The sequence below is a fragment of the Hippocampus zosterae genome, unplaced genomic scaffold, assembly GCF_025434085.1.
Source record: "Hippocampus zosterae strain Florida unplaced genomic scaffold, ASM2543408v3 HiC_scaffold_42, whole genome shotgun sequence".
Classification (NCBI taxonomy): domain Eukaryota; kingdom Metazoa; phylum Chordata; class Actinopteri; order Syngnathiformes; family Syngnathidae; genus Hippocampus; species Hippocampus zosterae.
In genome coordinates this window covers 338,148-353,635 of record NW_026262948.1, presented here as the reverse complement: position 1 = coordinate 353,635, position 15,488 = coordinate 338,148, and positions in this window count along the sequence as shown.

Genomic DNA, 15,488 nt, shown 5'->3' with positions numbered 1-15,488 from the left:
GGAATTATTATTTTTTTATCTCTCAACCTGTCCAAGAGGCCTGCTGCCCGCCGCACTCGCCGCCGGGCCGGCCCGCACCCCGCCATTGAGACTGCACGGGAATTATTATTTTTTTATCTCTCAACCTGTCCAAGAGGCCTGCTGCCCGCCGCACTCGCCGCCGGGCCGGCCCGCACCCCGCCATTGAGACTGAATGGGGATTATTATTTTTTTTAACTCGGCCTCCGGGCCGGGGCGGGCTTCGCCCCCGGTACCTCGAGCCGCTTCTATTTACGCGCGCCGCGTTCCAACATATTCACCCCGGCCAAGAGGCCTATTCCCCGGCCCGCACCCCGCCAATGAGACTGCATGGGAATTATTTTTTTTTTATCTCTCAACCTGTCCAAGAGGCCTGCTGCCCGCCGCAATCGCCGCCGGGCCGGCCCGCACCCTGCCATTGAGACTGAACGGGATTATTTATTTTTTTAACTTGGCCGCCGGCCCGGGGCGGGCATCGCCCCCGGTACCTCCAGCCGCTACTATTTCCGCGGGCCGTGTTCCAACACTATTCACCCCGGCCAAGAGGCCTATTCCCCGGCCCGCACCCCGCCATTGAGACTGCACGGGAATTATTATTTTTTTATCTCTCAACCTGTCCAAGAGGCCTGCTGCCCGCCGCAATCGCTGCCGGGCCGGCCCGCACCCCGCCATTGAGACTGAACGGGGATTATTATTTTTTTTAACTCGGCCTCCGGGCCGGGGCGGGCTTCGCCCCCGGTACCTCCAGCCGCTTCTATTTACGCGCGCCGCGTTCCAACATATTCACCCCGGCCAAGAGGCCTATTCCCCGGCCCGCACCCCGCCATTGAGACTGCACGGGAATTATTATTTTTTTATCTCTCAACCTGTCCAAGAGGCCTGCTGCCCGCCGCACTCGCCGCCGGGCCGGCCCGCACCCCGCCATTGAGACTGAACGGGGATTATTATTTTTTTTAACTCGCCTCCGGGCCGGGGCGGGCTTCGCCCCCGGTACCTCCAGCCGCTTCTATTTACGCGCGCCGCGTTCCAACATATTCACCCCGGCCAAGAGGCCTATTCCCCGGCCCGCACCCCGCCATTGAGACTGCATGGGAATTATTATTTTTTTATCTCTCAACCTGTCCAAGAGGCCTGCTGGCCGCCGCAATTGCCGCCGGGCCGGCCCGCACCCTGCCATTGAGACTGAACGGGAATTATTATTTTTTTATCTCTCAACCTGTCCAAGAGGCCTGCTGCCCGCCGCAATCGCCGCTGGGCCGGCCCGCACCCTGCCATTGAGATTGAACGGGGATTATTTATTTTTTTAACTTGGCCGCCGGGCCGGGGCGGGCATCGCCCCCGGTACCTCCAGCCGCTACTATTTCCGCGGGCCGTGTTCCAACACTATTCACCCCGGCCAAGAGGCCTATTCCCCGGCCCGCACCCCGCCATTGAGACTGCACGGGAATTATTATTTTTTTATCTCTCAACCTGTCCAAGAGGCCTGCTGCCCGCCGCAATCGCCGCCGGGCCGGCCCGCACCCCGCCATTGAGACTGAACGGGGATTATTATTTTTTTTAACTCGGCCTCCGGGCCGGGGCGGGCTTCGCCCCCGGTACCTCCAGCCGCTTCTATTTACGCGCGCCGCGTTCCAACATATTCACCCCGGCCAAGAGGCCTATTCCCCGGCCCGCACCCCGCCATTGAGACTGCACGGGAATTATTATTTTTTTATCTCTCAACCTGTCCAAGAGGCCTGCTGCCCGCCGCACTCGCCGCCGGGCCGGCCCGCACCCCGCCATTGAGACTGAACGGGGATTATTATTTTTTTTAACTCGGCCTCCGGGCCGGGGCGGGCTTCGCCCCCGGTACCTCCAGCCGCTTCTATTTACGCGCGCCGCGTTCCAACATATTCACCCCGGCCAAGAGGCCTATTCCCCGGCCCGCACCCCGCCATTGAGACTGCATGGGAATTATTATTTTTTTATCTCTCAACCTGTCCAAGAGGCCTGCTGCCCGCCGCAATTGCCGCCGGGCCGGCCCGCACCCTGCCATTGAGACTGAACGGGAATTATTATTTTTTTATCTCTCAACCTGTCCAAGAGGCCTGCTGCCCGCCGCAATCGCCGCCGGGCCGGCCCGCACCCTGCCATTGAGACTGAACGGGGATTATTATTTTTTTTAACTCGGCCTCCGGGCCGGGGCGGGCTTCGCCCCCGGTACCTCCAGCCGCTTCTATTTACGCGCGCCGCGTTCCAACATATTCACCCCGGCCAAGAGGCCTATTCCCCGGCCCGCACCCCGCCATTGAGACTGCACGGGAATTATTATTTTTTTATCTCTCAACCTGTCCAAGAGGCCTGCTGCCCGCCGCACTCGCCGCCGGGCCGGCCCGCACCCCGCCATTGAGACTGAACGGGGATTATTATTTTTTTTAACTCGGCCTCCGGGCCGGGGCGGGCTTCGCCCCCGGTACCTCCAGCCGCTTCTATTTACGCGCGCCGCGTTCCAACATATTCACCCCGGCCAAGAGGCCTATTCCCCGGCCCGCACCCCGCCATTGAGACTGCATGGGAATTATTTTTTTTTTATCTCTCAACCTGTCCAAGAGGCCTGCTGCCCGCCGCAATCGCCGCCGGGCCGGCCCGCACCCTGCCATTGAGACTGAACGGGATTATTTATTTTTTTAACTTGGCCGCCGGGCCGGGGCGGGCATCGCCCCCGGTACCTCCAGCCGCTACTATTTCCGCGGGCCGTGTTCCAACACTATTCACCCCGGCCAAGAGGCCTATTCCCCGGCCCGCACCCCGCCATTGAGACTGCACGGGAATTATTATTTTTTTATCACTCAACCTGTCCAAGAGGCCTGCTGCCCACCGCACTCGCCGCCGGGCCGGCCCGCACCCCGCCATTGAGACTGAACGGGGATTATTATTTTTTTTAACTCGGCCTCCGGGCCGGGGCGGGCTTCGCCCCCGGTACCTCCAGCCGCTTCTATTTACGCACGCCGCGTTCCAACATATTCACCCCGGCCAAGAGGCCTATTCCCCGGCCCGCACCCCGCCATTGAGACTGCACCGGAATTATTATTTTTTTATCTCTCAACCTGTCCAAGAGGCCTGCTGCCCGCCGCACTCGCCGCCGGGCCGGCCCGCACCCCGCCATTGAGACTGAACGGGGATTATTTTTTTTTAACTCGGCCTCCGGGCCGGGGCGGGCTTCGCCCCCGGTACCTCCAGCCGCTTCTATTTACGCGCGCCGCGTTCCAACATATTCACCCCGGCCAAGAGGCCTGTTCCCCGGCCCGCACCCCGCCAATGAGACTGCATGGGAATTATTTTTTTTTTTATCTCTCAACCTGTCCAAGAGGCCTGCTGCCCGCCGCAATCGCCGCCGGGCCGGCCCGCACCCTGCCATTGAGACTGAACGGGATTATTTATTTTTTTAACTTGGCCGCCGGGCCGGGGCGGGCATCGCCCCCGGTACCTCCAGCCGCTACTATTTCCGCGGGCCGTGTTCCAACACTATTCACCCCGGCCAAGAGGCCTATTCCCCGGCCCGCACCCCGCCATTGAGACTGCACGGGAATTATTATTTTTTTATCTCTCAACCTGTCCAAGAGGCCTGCTGCCCGCCGCAATCGCCGCCGGGCCGGCCCGCACCCCGCCATTGAGACTGAACGGGATTATTATTTTTTTTAACTCGGCCTCCGGGCCGGGGCGGGCTTCGCCCCCGGTACCTCCAGCCGCTTCTATTTACGCGCGCCGCGTTCCAACATATTCACCCCGGCCAAGAGGCCTATTCCCCGGCCCGCACCCCGCCATTGAGACTGCACGGGAATTATTATTTTTTTATCTCTCAACCTGTCCAAGAGGCCTGCTGCCCGCCGCACTCGCCGCCGGGCCGGCCCGCACCCCGCCATTGAGACTGAACGGGGATTATTATTTTTTTTAACTCGGCCTCCGGGCCGGGGCGGGCTTCGCCCCCGGTACCTCCAGCTGCTTCTATTTACGCGCGCCGCGTTCCAACATATTCACCCCGGCCAAGAGGCCTATTCCCCGGCCCGCACCCCGCCATTGAGACTGCATGGGAATTATTATTTTTTTATCTCTCAACCTGTCCAAGAGGCCTGCTGCCCGCCGCAATTGCCGCCGGGCCGGCCCGCACCCTGCCATTGAGACTGAACGGGAATTATTATTTTTTTATCTCTCAACCTGTCCAAGAGGCCTGCTGCCCGCCGCAATCGCCGCTGGGCCGGCCCGCACCCTGCCATTGAGACTGAACGGGGATTATTTATTTTTTTAACTTGGCCGCCGGGCCGGGGCGGGCATCGCCCCCGGTACCTCCAGCCGCTACTATTTCCGCGGGCCGTGTTCCAACACTATTCACCCCGGCCAAGAGGCCTATTCCCCGGCCCGCACCCCGCCATTGAGACTGCACGGGAATTATTATTTTTTTATCTCTCAACCTGTCCAAGAGGCCTGCTGCCCGCCGCACTCGCCGCCGGGCCGGCCCGCACCCCGCCATTGAGACTGAACGGGGATTATTATTTTTTTTAACTCGGCCTCCGGGCCGGGGCGGGCTTCGCCCCCGCTACCTCCAGCCGCTTCTATTTACGCGCGCCGCGTTCCAACATATTCACCCCGGCCAAGAGGCCTATTCCCCGGCCCGCACCCCGCCATTGAGACTGCACGGGAATTATTATTTTTTTATCTCTCAACCTGTCCAAGAGGCCTGCTGCCCGCCGCACTCGCCGCCGGGCCGGCCCGCACCCCGCCATTGAGACTGAACGGGGATTATTATTTTTTTTAACTCGGCCTCCGGGCCGGGGCGGGCTTCGCCCCCGGTACCTCCAGCCGCTTCTATTTACGCGCGCCGCGTTCCAACATATTCACCCCGGCCAAGAGGCCTATTCCCCGGCCCGCACCCCGCCATTGAGACTGCATGGGAATTATTATTTTTTTATCTCTCAACCTGTCCAAGAGGCCTGCTGCCCGCCGCAATTGCCGCCGGGCCGGCCCGCACCCTGCCATTGAGACTGAACGGGAATTATTATTTTTTTATCTCTCAACCTGTCCAAGAGGCCTCCTGCCCGCCGCAATCGCCGCTGGGCCGGCCCGCACCCTGCCATTGAGACTGAACGGGGATTATTTATTTTTTTAACTTGGCCGCCGGGCCGGGGCGGGCATCGCCCCCGGTACCTCCAGCCGCTACTATTTCCGCGGGCCGTGTTCCAACACTATTCACCCCGGCCAAGAGGCCTATTCCCCGGCCCGCACCCCGCCATTGAGACTGCACGGGAATTATTATTTTTTTATCTCTCAACCTGTCCAAGAGGCCTGCTGCCCGCCGCACTCGCCGCCGGGCCGGCCCGCACCCCGCCATTGAGACTGAACGGGATTATTATTTTTTTTAACTCGGCCTCCGGGCCGGGGCGGGCTTCGCCCCCGCTACCTCCAGCCGCTTCTATTTACGCGCGCCGCGTTCCAACATATTCACCCCGGCCAAGAGGCCTATTCCCCGGCCCGCACCCCGCCATTGAGACTGCACGGGAATTATTATTTTTTTATCTCTCAACCTGTCCAAGAGGCCTGCTGCCCGCCGCACTCGCCGCCGGGCCGGCCCGCACCCCGCCATTGAGACTGAACGGGGATTATTATTTTTTTTAACTCGGCCTCCGGGCCGGGGCGGGCTTCGCCCCCGGTACCTCCAGCCGCTTCTATTTACGCGCGCCGCGTTGCAACATATTCACCCCGGCCAAGAGGCCTATTCCCCGGCCCGCACCCCGCCATTGAGACTGCATGGGAATTATTATTTTTTTATCTCTCAACCTGTCCAAGAGGCCTGCTGCCCGCCGCAATCGCCGCCGGGCCGGCCCGCACCCTGCCATTGAGACTGAACGGGATTATTTATTTTTTTAACTTGGCCGCCGGGCCGGGGCGGGCATCGCCCCCGGTACCTCCAGCCGCTACTATTTCCGCGGGCCGTGTTCCAACACTATTCACCCCGGCCAAGAGGCCTATTCCCCGGCCCGCACCCCGCCATTGAGACTGCATGGGAATTATTATTTTTTTATCTCTCAACCTGTCCAAGAGGCCTGCTGCCCACCGCACTCGCCGCCGGGCCGGCCCGCACCCCGCCATTGAGACTGAACGGGGATTATTATTTTTTTTAACTCGGCCTCCGGGCCGGGGCGGGCTTCGCCCCCGGTACCTCCAGCCGCTTCTATTTACGCGCGCCGCGTTCCAACATATTCACCCCGGCCAAGAGGCCTATTCCCCGGCCCGCACCCCGCCATTGAGACTGCACGGGAATTATTATTTTTTTATCTCTCAACCTGTCCAAGAGGCCTGCTGCCCGCCGCACTCGCCGCCGGGCCGGCCCGCACCCCGCCATTGAGACTGAACGGGGATTATTATTTTTTTTAACTCGGCCTCCGGGCCGGGGCGGGCTTCGCCCCCGGTACCTCCAGCCGCTTCTATTTACGCGCGCCGCGTTCCAACATATTCACCCCGGCCAAGAGGCCTGTTCCCCGGCCCGCACCCCGCCAATGAGACTGCATGGGAATTATTATTTTTTTATCTCTCAACCTGTCCAAGAGGCCTGCTGCCCGCCGCAATCGCCGCCGGGCCGGCCCGCACCCCGCCATTGAGACTGAACGGGGATTATTATTTTTTTTAACTCGGCCTCCGGGCCGGGGCGGGCTTCGCCCCCGGTACCTCCAGCCGCTTCTATTTACGCGCGCCGCGTTCCAACATATTCACCCCGGCCAAGAGGCCTATTCCCCGGCCCGCACCCCGCCATTGAGACTGCATGGGAATTATTATTTTTTTATCTCTCAACCTGTCCAAGAGGCCTGCTGCCCGCCGCAATCGCCGCCGGGCCGGCCCGCACCCCGCCATTGAGACTGAACGGGGATTATTATTTTTTTTAACTCGGCCTCCGGGCCGGGGCGGGCTTCGCCCCCGGTACCTCCAGCCGCTTCTATTTACGCGCGCCGCGTTCCAACATATTCACCCCGGCCAAGAGGCCTATTCCCCGGCCCGCACCCCGCCATTGAGACTGCACGGGAATTATTATTTTTTTATCTCTCAACCTGTCCAAGAGGCCTGCTGCCCGCCGCACTCGCCGCCGGGCCGGCCCGCACCCTGCCATTGAGACTGAACGGGGATTATTATTTTTTTTAACTCGGCCTCCGGGCCGGGGCGGGCTTCGCCCCCGGTACCTCCAGCCGCTTCTATTTACGCGCGCCGCGTTCCAACATATTCACCCCGGCCAAGAGGCCTATTCCCCGGCCCGCACCCCGCCATTTGAGACTGCATGGGAATTATTATTTTTTTAATCTCTCAACCTGTCCAAGAGGCCTGCTGCCCGCCGCAATTGCCGCCGGGCCGGCCCGCACCCTGCCATTGAGACTGAACGGGAATTATTATTTTTTTATCTCTCAACCTGTCCAAGAGGCCTGCTGCCCGCCGCAATCGCCGCCGGGCCGGCCCGCACCCTGCCATTGAGACTGAACGGGGATTATTATTTTTTTTAACTCGGCCTCCGGGCCGGGGCGGGCTTCGCCCCCGGTACCTCCAGCCGCTTCTATTTACGCGCGCCGCGTTCCAACATATTCACCCCGGCCAAGAGGCCTATTCCCCGGCCCGCACCCCGCCATTGAGACTGCACGGGAATTATTATTTTTTTATCTCTCAACCTGTCCAAGAGGCCTGCTGCCCGCCGCACTCGCCGCCGGGCCGGCCCGCACCCCGCCATTGAGACTGAAACAGGGATTATTATTTTTTTTAACTCGGCCTCCGGGCCGGGGCGGGCTTCGCCCCCGGTACCTCCAGCCGCTTCTATTTACGCGCGCCGCGTTCCAACATATTCACCCCGGCCAAGAGGCCTATTCCCCGGCCCGCACCCCGCCATTGAGACTGCATGGGAATTATTTTTTTTTTATCTCTCAACCTGTCCAAGAGGCCTGCTGCCCGCCGCAATCGCCGCCGGGCCGGCCCGCACCCTGCCATTGAGACTGAACGGGATTATTTATTTTTTTAACTTGGCCGCCGGGCCGGGGCGGGCATCGCCCCCGGTACCTCCAGCCGCTACTATTTCCGCGGGCCGTGTTCCAACACTATTCACCCCGGCCAAGAGGCCTATTCCCCGGCCCGCACCCCGCCATTGAGACTGCACGGGAATTATTATTTTTTTATCTCTCAACCTGTCCAAGAGGCCTGCTGCCCACCGCACTCGCCGCCGGGCCGGCCCGCACCCCGCCATTGAGACTGAACGGGGATTATTATTTTTTTTAACTCGGCCTCCGGGCCGGGGCGGGCTTCGCCCCCGGTACCTCCAGCCGCTTCTATTTACGCGCGCCGCGTTCCAACATATTCACCCCGGCCAAGAGGCCTATTCCCCGGCCCGCACCCCGCCATTGAGACTGCACCGGAATTATTATTTTTTTATCTCTCAACCTGTCCAAGAGGCCTGCTGCCCGCCGCACTCGCCGCCGGGCCGGCCCGCACCCCGCCATTGAGACTGAACGGGGATTATTATTTTTTTTAACTCGGCCTCCGGGCCGGGGCGGGCTTCGCCCCCGGTACCTCCAGCCGCTTCTATTTACGCGCGCCGCGTTCCAACATATTCACCCCGGCCAAGAGGCCTGTTCCCCGGCCCGCACCCCGCCAATGAGACTGCATGGGAATTTTTTTTTTTTTTATCTCTCAACCTGTCCAAGAGGCCTGCTGCCCGCCGCAATCGCCGCCGGGCCGGCCCGCACCCTGCCATTGAGACTGAACGGGGATTATTATTTTTTTTAACTCGGCCTCCGGGCCGGGGCGGGCTTCGCCCCCGGTACCTCCAGCCGCTTCTATTTACGCGCGCCGCGTTCCAACATATTCACCCCGGCCAAGAGGCCTATTCCCCGGCCCGCACCCCGCCATTGAGACTGCACAGGAATTATTATTTTTTTATCTCTCAACCTGTCCAAGAGGCCTGCTGCCCGCCGCAATCGCCGCCGGGCCGGCCCGCACCCCGCCATTGAGACTGAACGGGGATTATTATTTTTTTTAACTCGGCCTCCGGGCCGGGGCGGGCTTCGCCCCCGGTACCTCCAGCCGCTTCTATTTACGCGCGCCGCGTTCCAACATATTCACCCCGGCCAAGAGGCCTATTCCCCGGCCCGCACCCCGCCATTGAGACTGCACGGGAATTATTATTTTTTTATCTCTCAACCTGTCCAAGAGGCCTGCTGCCCGCCGCACTCGCCGCCGGGCCGGCCCGCACCCCGCCATTGAGACTGAACGGGGATTATTATTTTTTTTAACTCGGCCTCCGGGCCGGGGTGGGCTTCGCCCCCGGTACCTCCAGCCGCTTCTATTTACGCGCGCCGCGTTCCAACATATTCACCCCGGCCAAGAGGCCTATTCCCCGGCCCGCACCCCGCCATTGAGACTGCACGGGAATTATTATTTTTTTATCTCTCAACCTGTCCAAGAGGCCTGCTGCCCGCCGCACTCGCCGCCGGGCCGGCCCGCACCCCGCCATTGAGACTGAACGGGGATTATTATTTTTTTTAACTCGGCCTCCGGGCCGGGGTGGGCTTCGCCCCCGGTACCTCCAGCCGCTTCTATTTACGCGCGCCGCGTTCCAACATATTCACCCCGGCCAAGAGGCCTATTCCCCGGCCCGCACCCCGCCATTGAGACTGCATGGGAATTATTATTTTTTTATCTCTCAACCTGTCCAAGAGGCCTGCTGCCCGCCGCAATCGCCGCCGGGCCGGCCCGCACCCCGCCATTGAGACTGAACGGGGATTATTATTTTTTTTAACTCGGCCTCCGGGCCGGGGCGGGCTTCGCCCCCGGTACCTCCAGCCGCTTCTATTTACGCGCGCCGCGTTCCAACATATTCACCCCGGCCAAGAGGCCTATTCCCCGGCCCGCACCCCGCCATTGAGACTGCACCGGAATTATTATTTTTTTATCTCTCAACCTGTCCAAGAGGCCTGCTGCCCGCCGCACTCGCCGCCGGGCCGGCCCGCACCCCGCCATTGAGACTGAACGGGGATTATTATTTTTTTTAACTCGGCCTCCGGGCCGGGGCGGGCTTCGCCCCCGGTACCTCCAGCCGCTTCTATTTACGCGCGCCGCGTTCCAACATATTCACCCCGGCCAAGAGGCCTGTTCCCCGGCCCGCACCCCGCCAATGAGACTGCATGGGAATTATTTTTTTTTTATCTCTCAACCTGTCCAAGAGGCCTGCTGCCCGCCGCAATCGCCGCCGGGCCGGCCCGCACCCTGCCATTGAGACTGAACGGGATTATTTATTTTTTTAACTTGGCCGCCGGGCCGGGGCGGGCATCGCCCCCGGTACCTCCAGCCGCTACTATTTCCGCGGGCCGTGTTCCAACACTATTCACCCCGGCCAAGAGGCCTATTCCCCGGCCCGCACCCCGCCATTGAGACTGCACGGGAATTATTATTTTTTTATCTCTCAACCTGTCCAAGAGGCCTGCTGCCCGCCGCAATCGCCGCCGGGCCGGCCCGCACCCCGCCATTGAGACTGAACGAGGATTATTATTTTTTTTAACTCGGCCTCCGGGCCGGGGCGGGCTTCGCCCCCGGTACCTCCAGCCGCTTCTATTTACGCGCGCCGCGTTCCAACATATTCACCCCGGCCAAGAGGCCTATTCCCCGGCCCGCACCCCGCCATTGAGACTGCACGGGAATTATTATTTTTTTATCTCTCAACCTGTCCAAGAGGCCTGCTGCCCGCTGCACTCGCCGCCGGGCCGGCCCGCACCCCGCCATTGAGACTGAACGGGGATTATTATTTTTTTTAACTCGGCCTCCGGGCCGGGGCGGGCTTCGCCCCCGGTACCTCGAGCCGCTTCTATTTACGCGCGCCGCGTTCCAACATATTCACCCCGGCCAAGAGGCCTATTCCCCTGCCCGCACCCCGCCAATGAGACTGCATGGGAATTATTTTTTTTTTATCTCTCAACCTGTCCAAGAGGCCTGCTGCCCGCCGCAATCGCCGCCGGGCCGGCCCGCACCCTGCCATTGAGACTGAACGGGATTATTTATTTTTTTAACTTGGCCGCCGGCCCGGGGCGGGCATCGCCCCCGGTACCTCCAGCCGCTACTATTTCCGCGGGCCGTGTTCCAACACTATTCACCCCGGCCAAGAGGCCTATTCCCCGGCCCGCACCCCGCCATTGAGACTGCACGGGAATTATTATTTTTTTATCTCTCAACCTGTCCAAGAGGCCTGCTGCCCGCCGCAATCGCCGCCGGGCCGGCCCGCACCCCGCCATTGAGACTGAACGGGGATTATTATTTTTTTTAACTCGGCCTCCGGGCCGGGGCGGGCTTCGCCCCCGGTACCTCCAGCCGCTTCTATTTACGCGCGCCGCGTTCCAACATATTCACCCCGGCCAAGAGGCCTATTCCCCGGCCCGCACCCCGCCATTGAGACTGCACGGGAATTATTATTTTTTTATCTCTCAACCTGTCCAAGAGGCCTGCTGCCCGCCGCACTCGCCGCCGGGCCGGCCCGCACCCCGCCATTGAGACTGAACGGGGATTATTATTTTTTTTAACTCGCCTCCGGGCCGGGGCGGGCTTCGCCCCCGGTACCTCCAGCCGCTTCTATTTACGCGCGCCGCGTTCCAACATATTCACCCCGGCCAAGAGGCCTATTCCCCGGCCCGCACCCCGCCATTGAGACTGCATGGGAATTATTATTTTTTTATCTCTCAACCTGTCCAAGAGGCCTGCTGCCCGCCGCAATTGCCGCCGGGCCGGCCCGCACCCTGCCATTGAGACTGAACGGGAATTATTATTTTTTTATCTCTCAACCTGTCCAAGAGGCCTGCTGCCCGCCGCAATCGCCGCCGGGCCGGCCCGCACCCTGCCATTGAGACTGAACGGGGATTATTATTTTTTTTAACTCGGCCTCTGGGCCGGGGCGGGCTTCGCCCCCGGTACCTCCAGCCGCTTCTATTTACGCGCGCCGCGCTCCAACATATTCACCCTGGCCAAGAGGCCTATTCCCCGGCCCGCACCCCGCCATTGAGACTGCACGGGAATTATTATTTTTTTATCTCTCAACCTGTCCAAGAGGCCTGCTGCCCGCCGCACTCGCCGCCGGGCCGGCCCGCACCCCGCCATTGAGACTGAACGGGGATTATTTTTTTTTTGTAACTCGGCCTCCGGGCCGGGGCGGGCTTCGCCCCCGGTACCTCCAGCCGCTTCTATTTACGCGCGCCGCGCTCCAACATATTCACCCTGGCCAAGAGGCCTATTCCCCGGCCCGCACCCCGCCATTGAGACTGCATGGGAATTATTTTTTTTTTATCTCTCAACCTGTCCAAGAGGCCTGCTGCCCGCCGCAATCGCCGCCGGGCCGGCCCGCACCCTGCCATTGAGACTGAACGGGATTATTTATTTTTTTAACTTGGCCGCCGGGCCGGGGCGGGCATCGCCCCCGGTACCTCCAGCCGCTACTATTTCCGCGGGCCGTGTTCCAACACTATTCACCCCGGCCAAGAGGCCTATTCCCCGGCCCGCACCCCGCCATTGAGACTGCACGGGAATTATTATTTTTTTATCTCTCAACCTGTCCAAGAGGCCTGCTGCCCGCCGCACTCGCCGCCGGGCCGGCCCGCACCCCGCCATTGAGACTGAACGGGGATTATTATTTTTTTTAACTCGGCCTCCGGGCAGGGGCGGGCTTCGCCCCCGGTACCTCCAGCCGCTTCTATTTACGCGCGCCGCGTTCCAACATATTCACCCAGGCCAAGAGGCCTATTCCCCGGCCCGCACCCCGCCATTGAGACTGCACGGGAATTATTATTTTTTTATCTCTCAACCTGTCCAAGAGGCCTGCTGCCCGCCGCACTCGCCGCCGGGCCGGCCCGCACCCCGCCATTGAGACTGAACGGGGATTATTATTTTTTTTAACTCGGCCTCCGGGCCGGGGCGGGCTTCGCCCCCGGTACCTCCAGCCGCTTCTATTTACGCGCCCCGCGTTCCAACATATTCACCCCGGCCAAGAGGCCTATTCCCCGGCCCGCACCCCGCCATTGAGACTGCATGGGAATTATTATTTTTTTATCTCTCAACCTGTCCAAGAGGCCTGCTGCCCGCCGCAATCGCCGCCGGGCCGGCCCGCACCCTGCCATTGAGACTGAACGGGAATTATTATTTTTTTATCTCTCAACCTGTCCAAGAGGCCTGCTGCCCGCCGCACTCGCCGCCGGGCCGGCCCGCACCCTGCCATTGAGACTGAACGGGATTATTTATTTTTTTAACTTGGCCGCCGGCCCGGGGCGGGCATCGCCCCCGGTACCTCCAGCCGCTACTATTTCCGCGGGCCGTGTTCCAACACTATTCACCCCGGCCAAGAGGCCTATTCCCCGGCCCGCACCCCGCCATTGAGACTGCATGGGAATTATTATTTTTTTATCTCTCAACCTGTCCAAGAGGCCTGCTGCCCGCCGCAATCGCCGCCGGGCCGGCCCGCACCCTGCCATTGAGACTGAACGGGGATTATTATTTTTTTTAACTCGGCCTCCGGACCGGGGCGGGCTTCGCCCCCGGTACCTCCAGCCGCTTCTATTTACGCGCGCTGCGTTCCAACATATTCACCCCGGCCAAGAGGCCTATTCCCCGGCCCGCACCCCGCCATTGAGACTGCACGGGAATTATTATTTTTTTATCTCTCAACCTGTCCAAGAGGCCTGCTGCCCGCCGCACTCGCCGCCGGGCCGGCCCGCACCCCGCCATTGAGACTGAACGGGGATTATTATTTTTTTTAACTCGGCCTCCGGGCCGGGGCGGGCTTCGCCCCCGGTACCTCCAGCCGCTTCTATTTACGCGCGCCGCGTTCCAACATATTCACCCCGGCCAAGAGGCCTATTCCCCGGCCCGCACCCCGCCATTGAGACTGCATGGGAATTATTATTTTTTTATCTCTCAACCTGTCCAAGAGGCCTGCTGCCCGCCGCAATCGCCGCCGGGCCGGCCCGCACCCCGCCATTGAGACTGAACGGGGATTATTATTTTTTTTAACTCGGCCTCCGGGCCGGGGCGGGCTTCGCCCCCGGTACCTCCAGCCGCTTCTATTTACGCGCGCCGCGTTCCAACATATTCACCCCGGCCAAGAGGCCTATTCCCCGGCCCGCACCCCGCCATTGAGACTACATGGGAATTATTATTTTTTTATCTCTCAACCTGTCCAAGAGGCCTGCTGCCCGCCGCAATCGCCGCCGGGCCGGCCCGCACCCCGCCATTGAGACTGAACGGGGATTATTATTTTTTTTAACTCGGCCTCCGGGCCGGGGCGGGCTTCGCCCCCGGTACCTCCAGCCGCTTCTATTTACGCGCGCCGCGTTCCAACATATTCACCCCGGCCAAGAGGCCTATTCCCCGGCCCGCACCCCGCCATTGAGACTGCACGGGAATTATTATTTTTTTATCTCTCAACCTGTCCAAGAGGCCTGCTGCCCGCCGCACTCGCCGCCGGGCCGGCCCGCACCCCGCCATTGAGACTGAACGGGGATTATTATTTTTTTTAACTCGCCTCCGGGCCGGGGCGGGCTTCGCCCCCGGTACCTCCAGCCGCTTCTATTTACGCGCGCCGCGTTCCAACATATTCACCCCGGCCAAGAGGCCTATTCCCCGGCCCGCACCCCGCCATTGAGACTGCATGGGAATTATTATTTTTTTATCTCTCAACCTGTCCAAGAGGCCTGCTGGCCGCCGCAATTGCCGCCGGGCCGGCCCGCACCCTGCCATTGAGACTGAACGGGAATTATTATTTTTTTATCTCTCAACCTGTCCAAGAGGCCTGCTGCCCGCCGCAATCGCCGCTGGGCCGGCCCGCACCCTGCCATTGAGACTGAACGGGGATTATTTATTTTTTTAACTTGGCCGCCGGGCCGGGGCGGGCATCGCCCCCGGTACCTCCAGCCGCTACTATTTCCGCGGGCCGTGTTCCAACACTATTCACCCCGGCCAAGAGGCCTATTCCCCGGCCCCCACCCCGCCATTGAGACTGCACGGGAATTATTATTTTTTTATCTCTCAACCTGTCCAAGAGGCCTGCTGCCCGCCGCAATCGCCGCCGGGCCGGCCCGCACCCCGCCATTGAGACTGAACGGGGATTATTATTTTTTTTAACTCGGCCTCCGGGCCGGGGCGGGCTTCGCCCCCGGTACCTCCAGCCGCTTCTATTTACGCGCGCCGCGTTCCAACATATTCACCCCGGCCAAGAGGCCTATTCCCCGGCCCGCACCCCGCCATTGAGACTGCACGGGAATTATTATTTTTTTATCTCTCAACCTGTCCAAGAGGCCTGCTGCCCGCCGCACTCGCCGCCGGGCCGGCCCGCACCCCGCCATTGAGACTGAACGGGGATTATTATTTTTTTTAACTCGGCCTCCGGGCCGGGGCGGGCTTCGCCCCCGGTACCTCCAGCCGCTTCTATTTACGCGCGC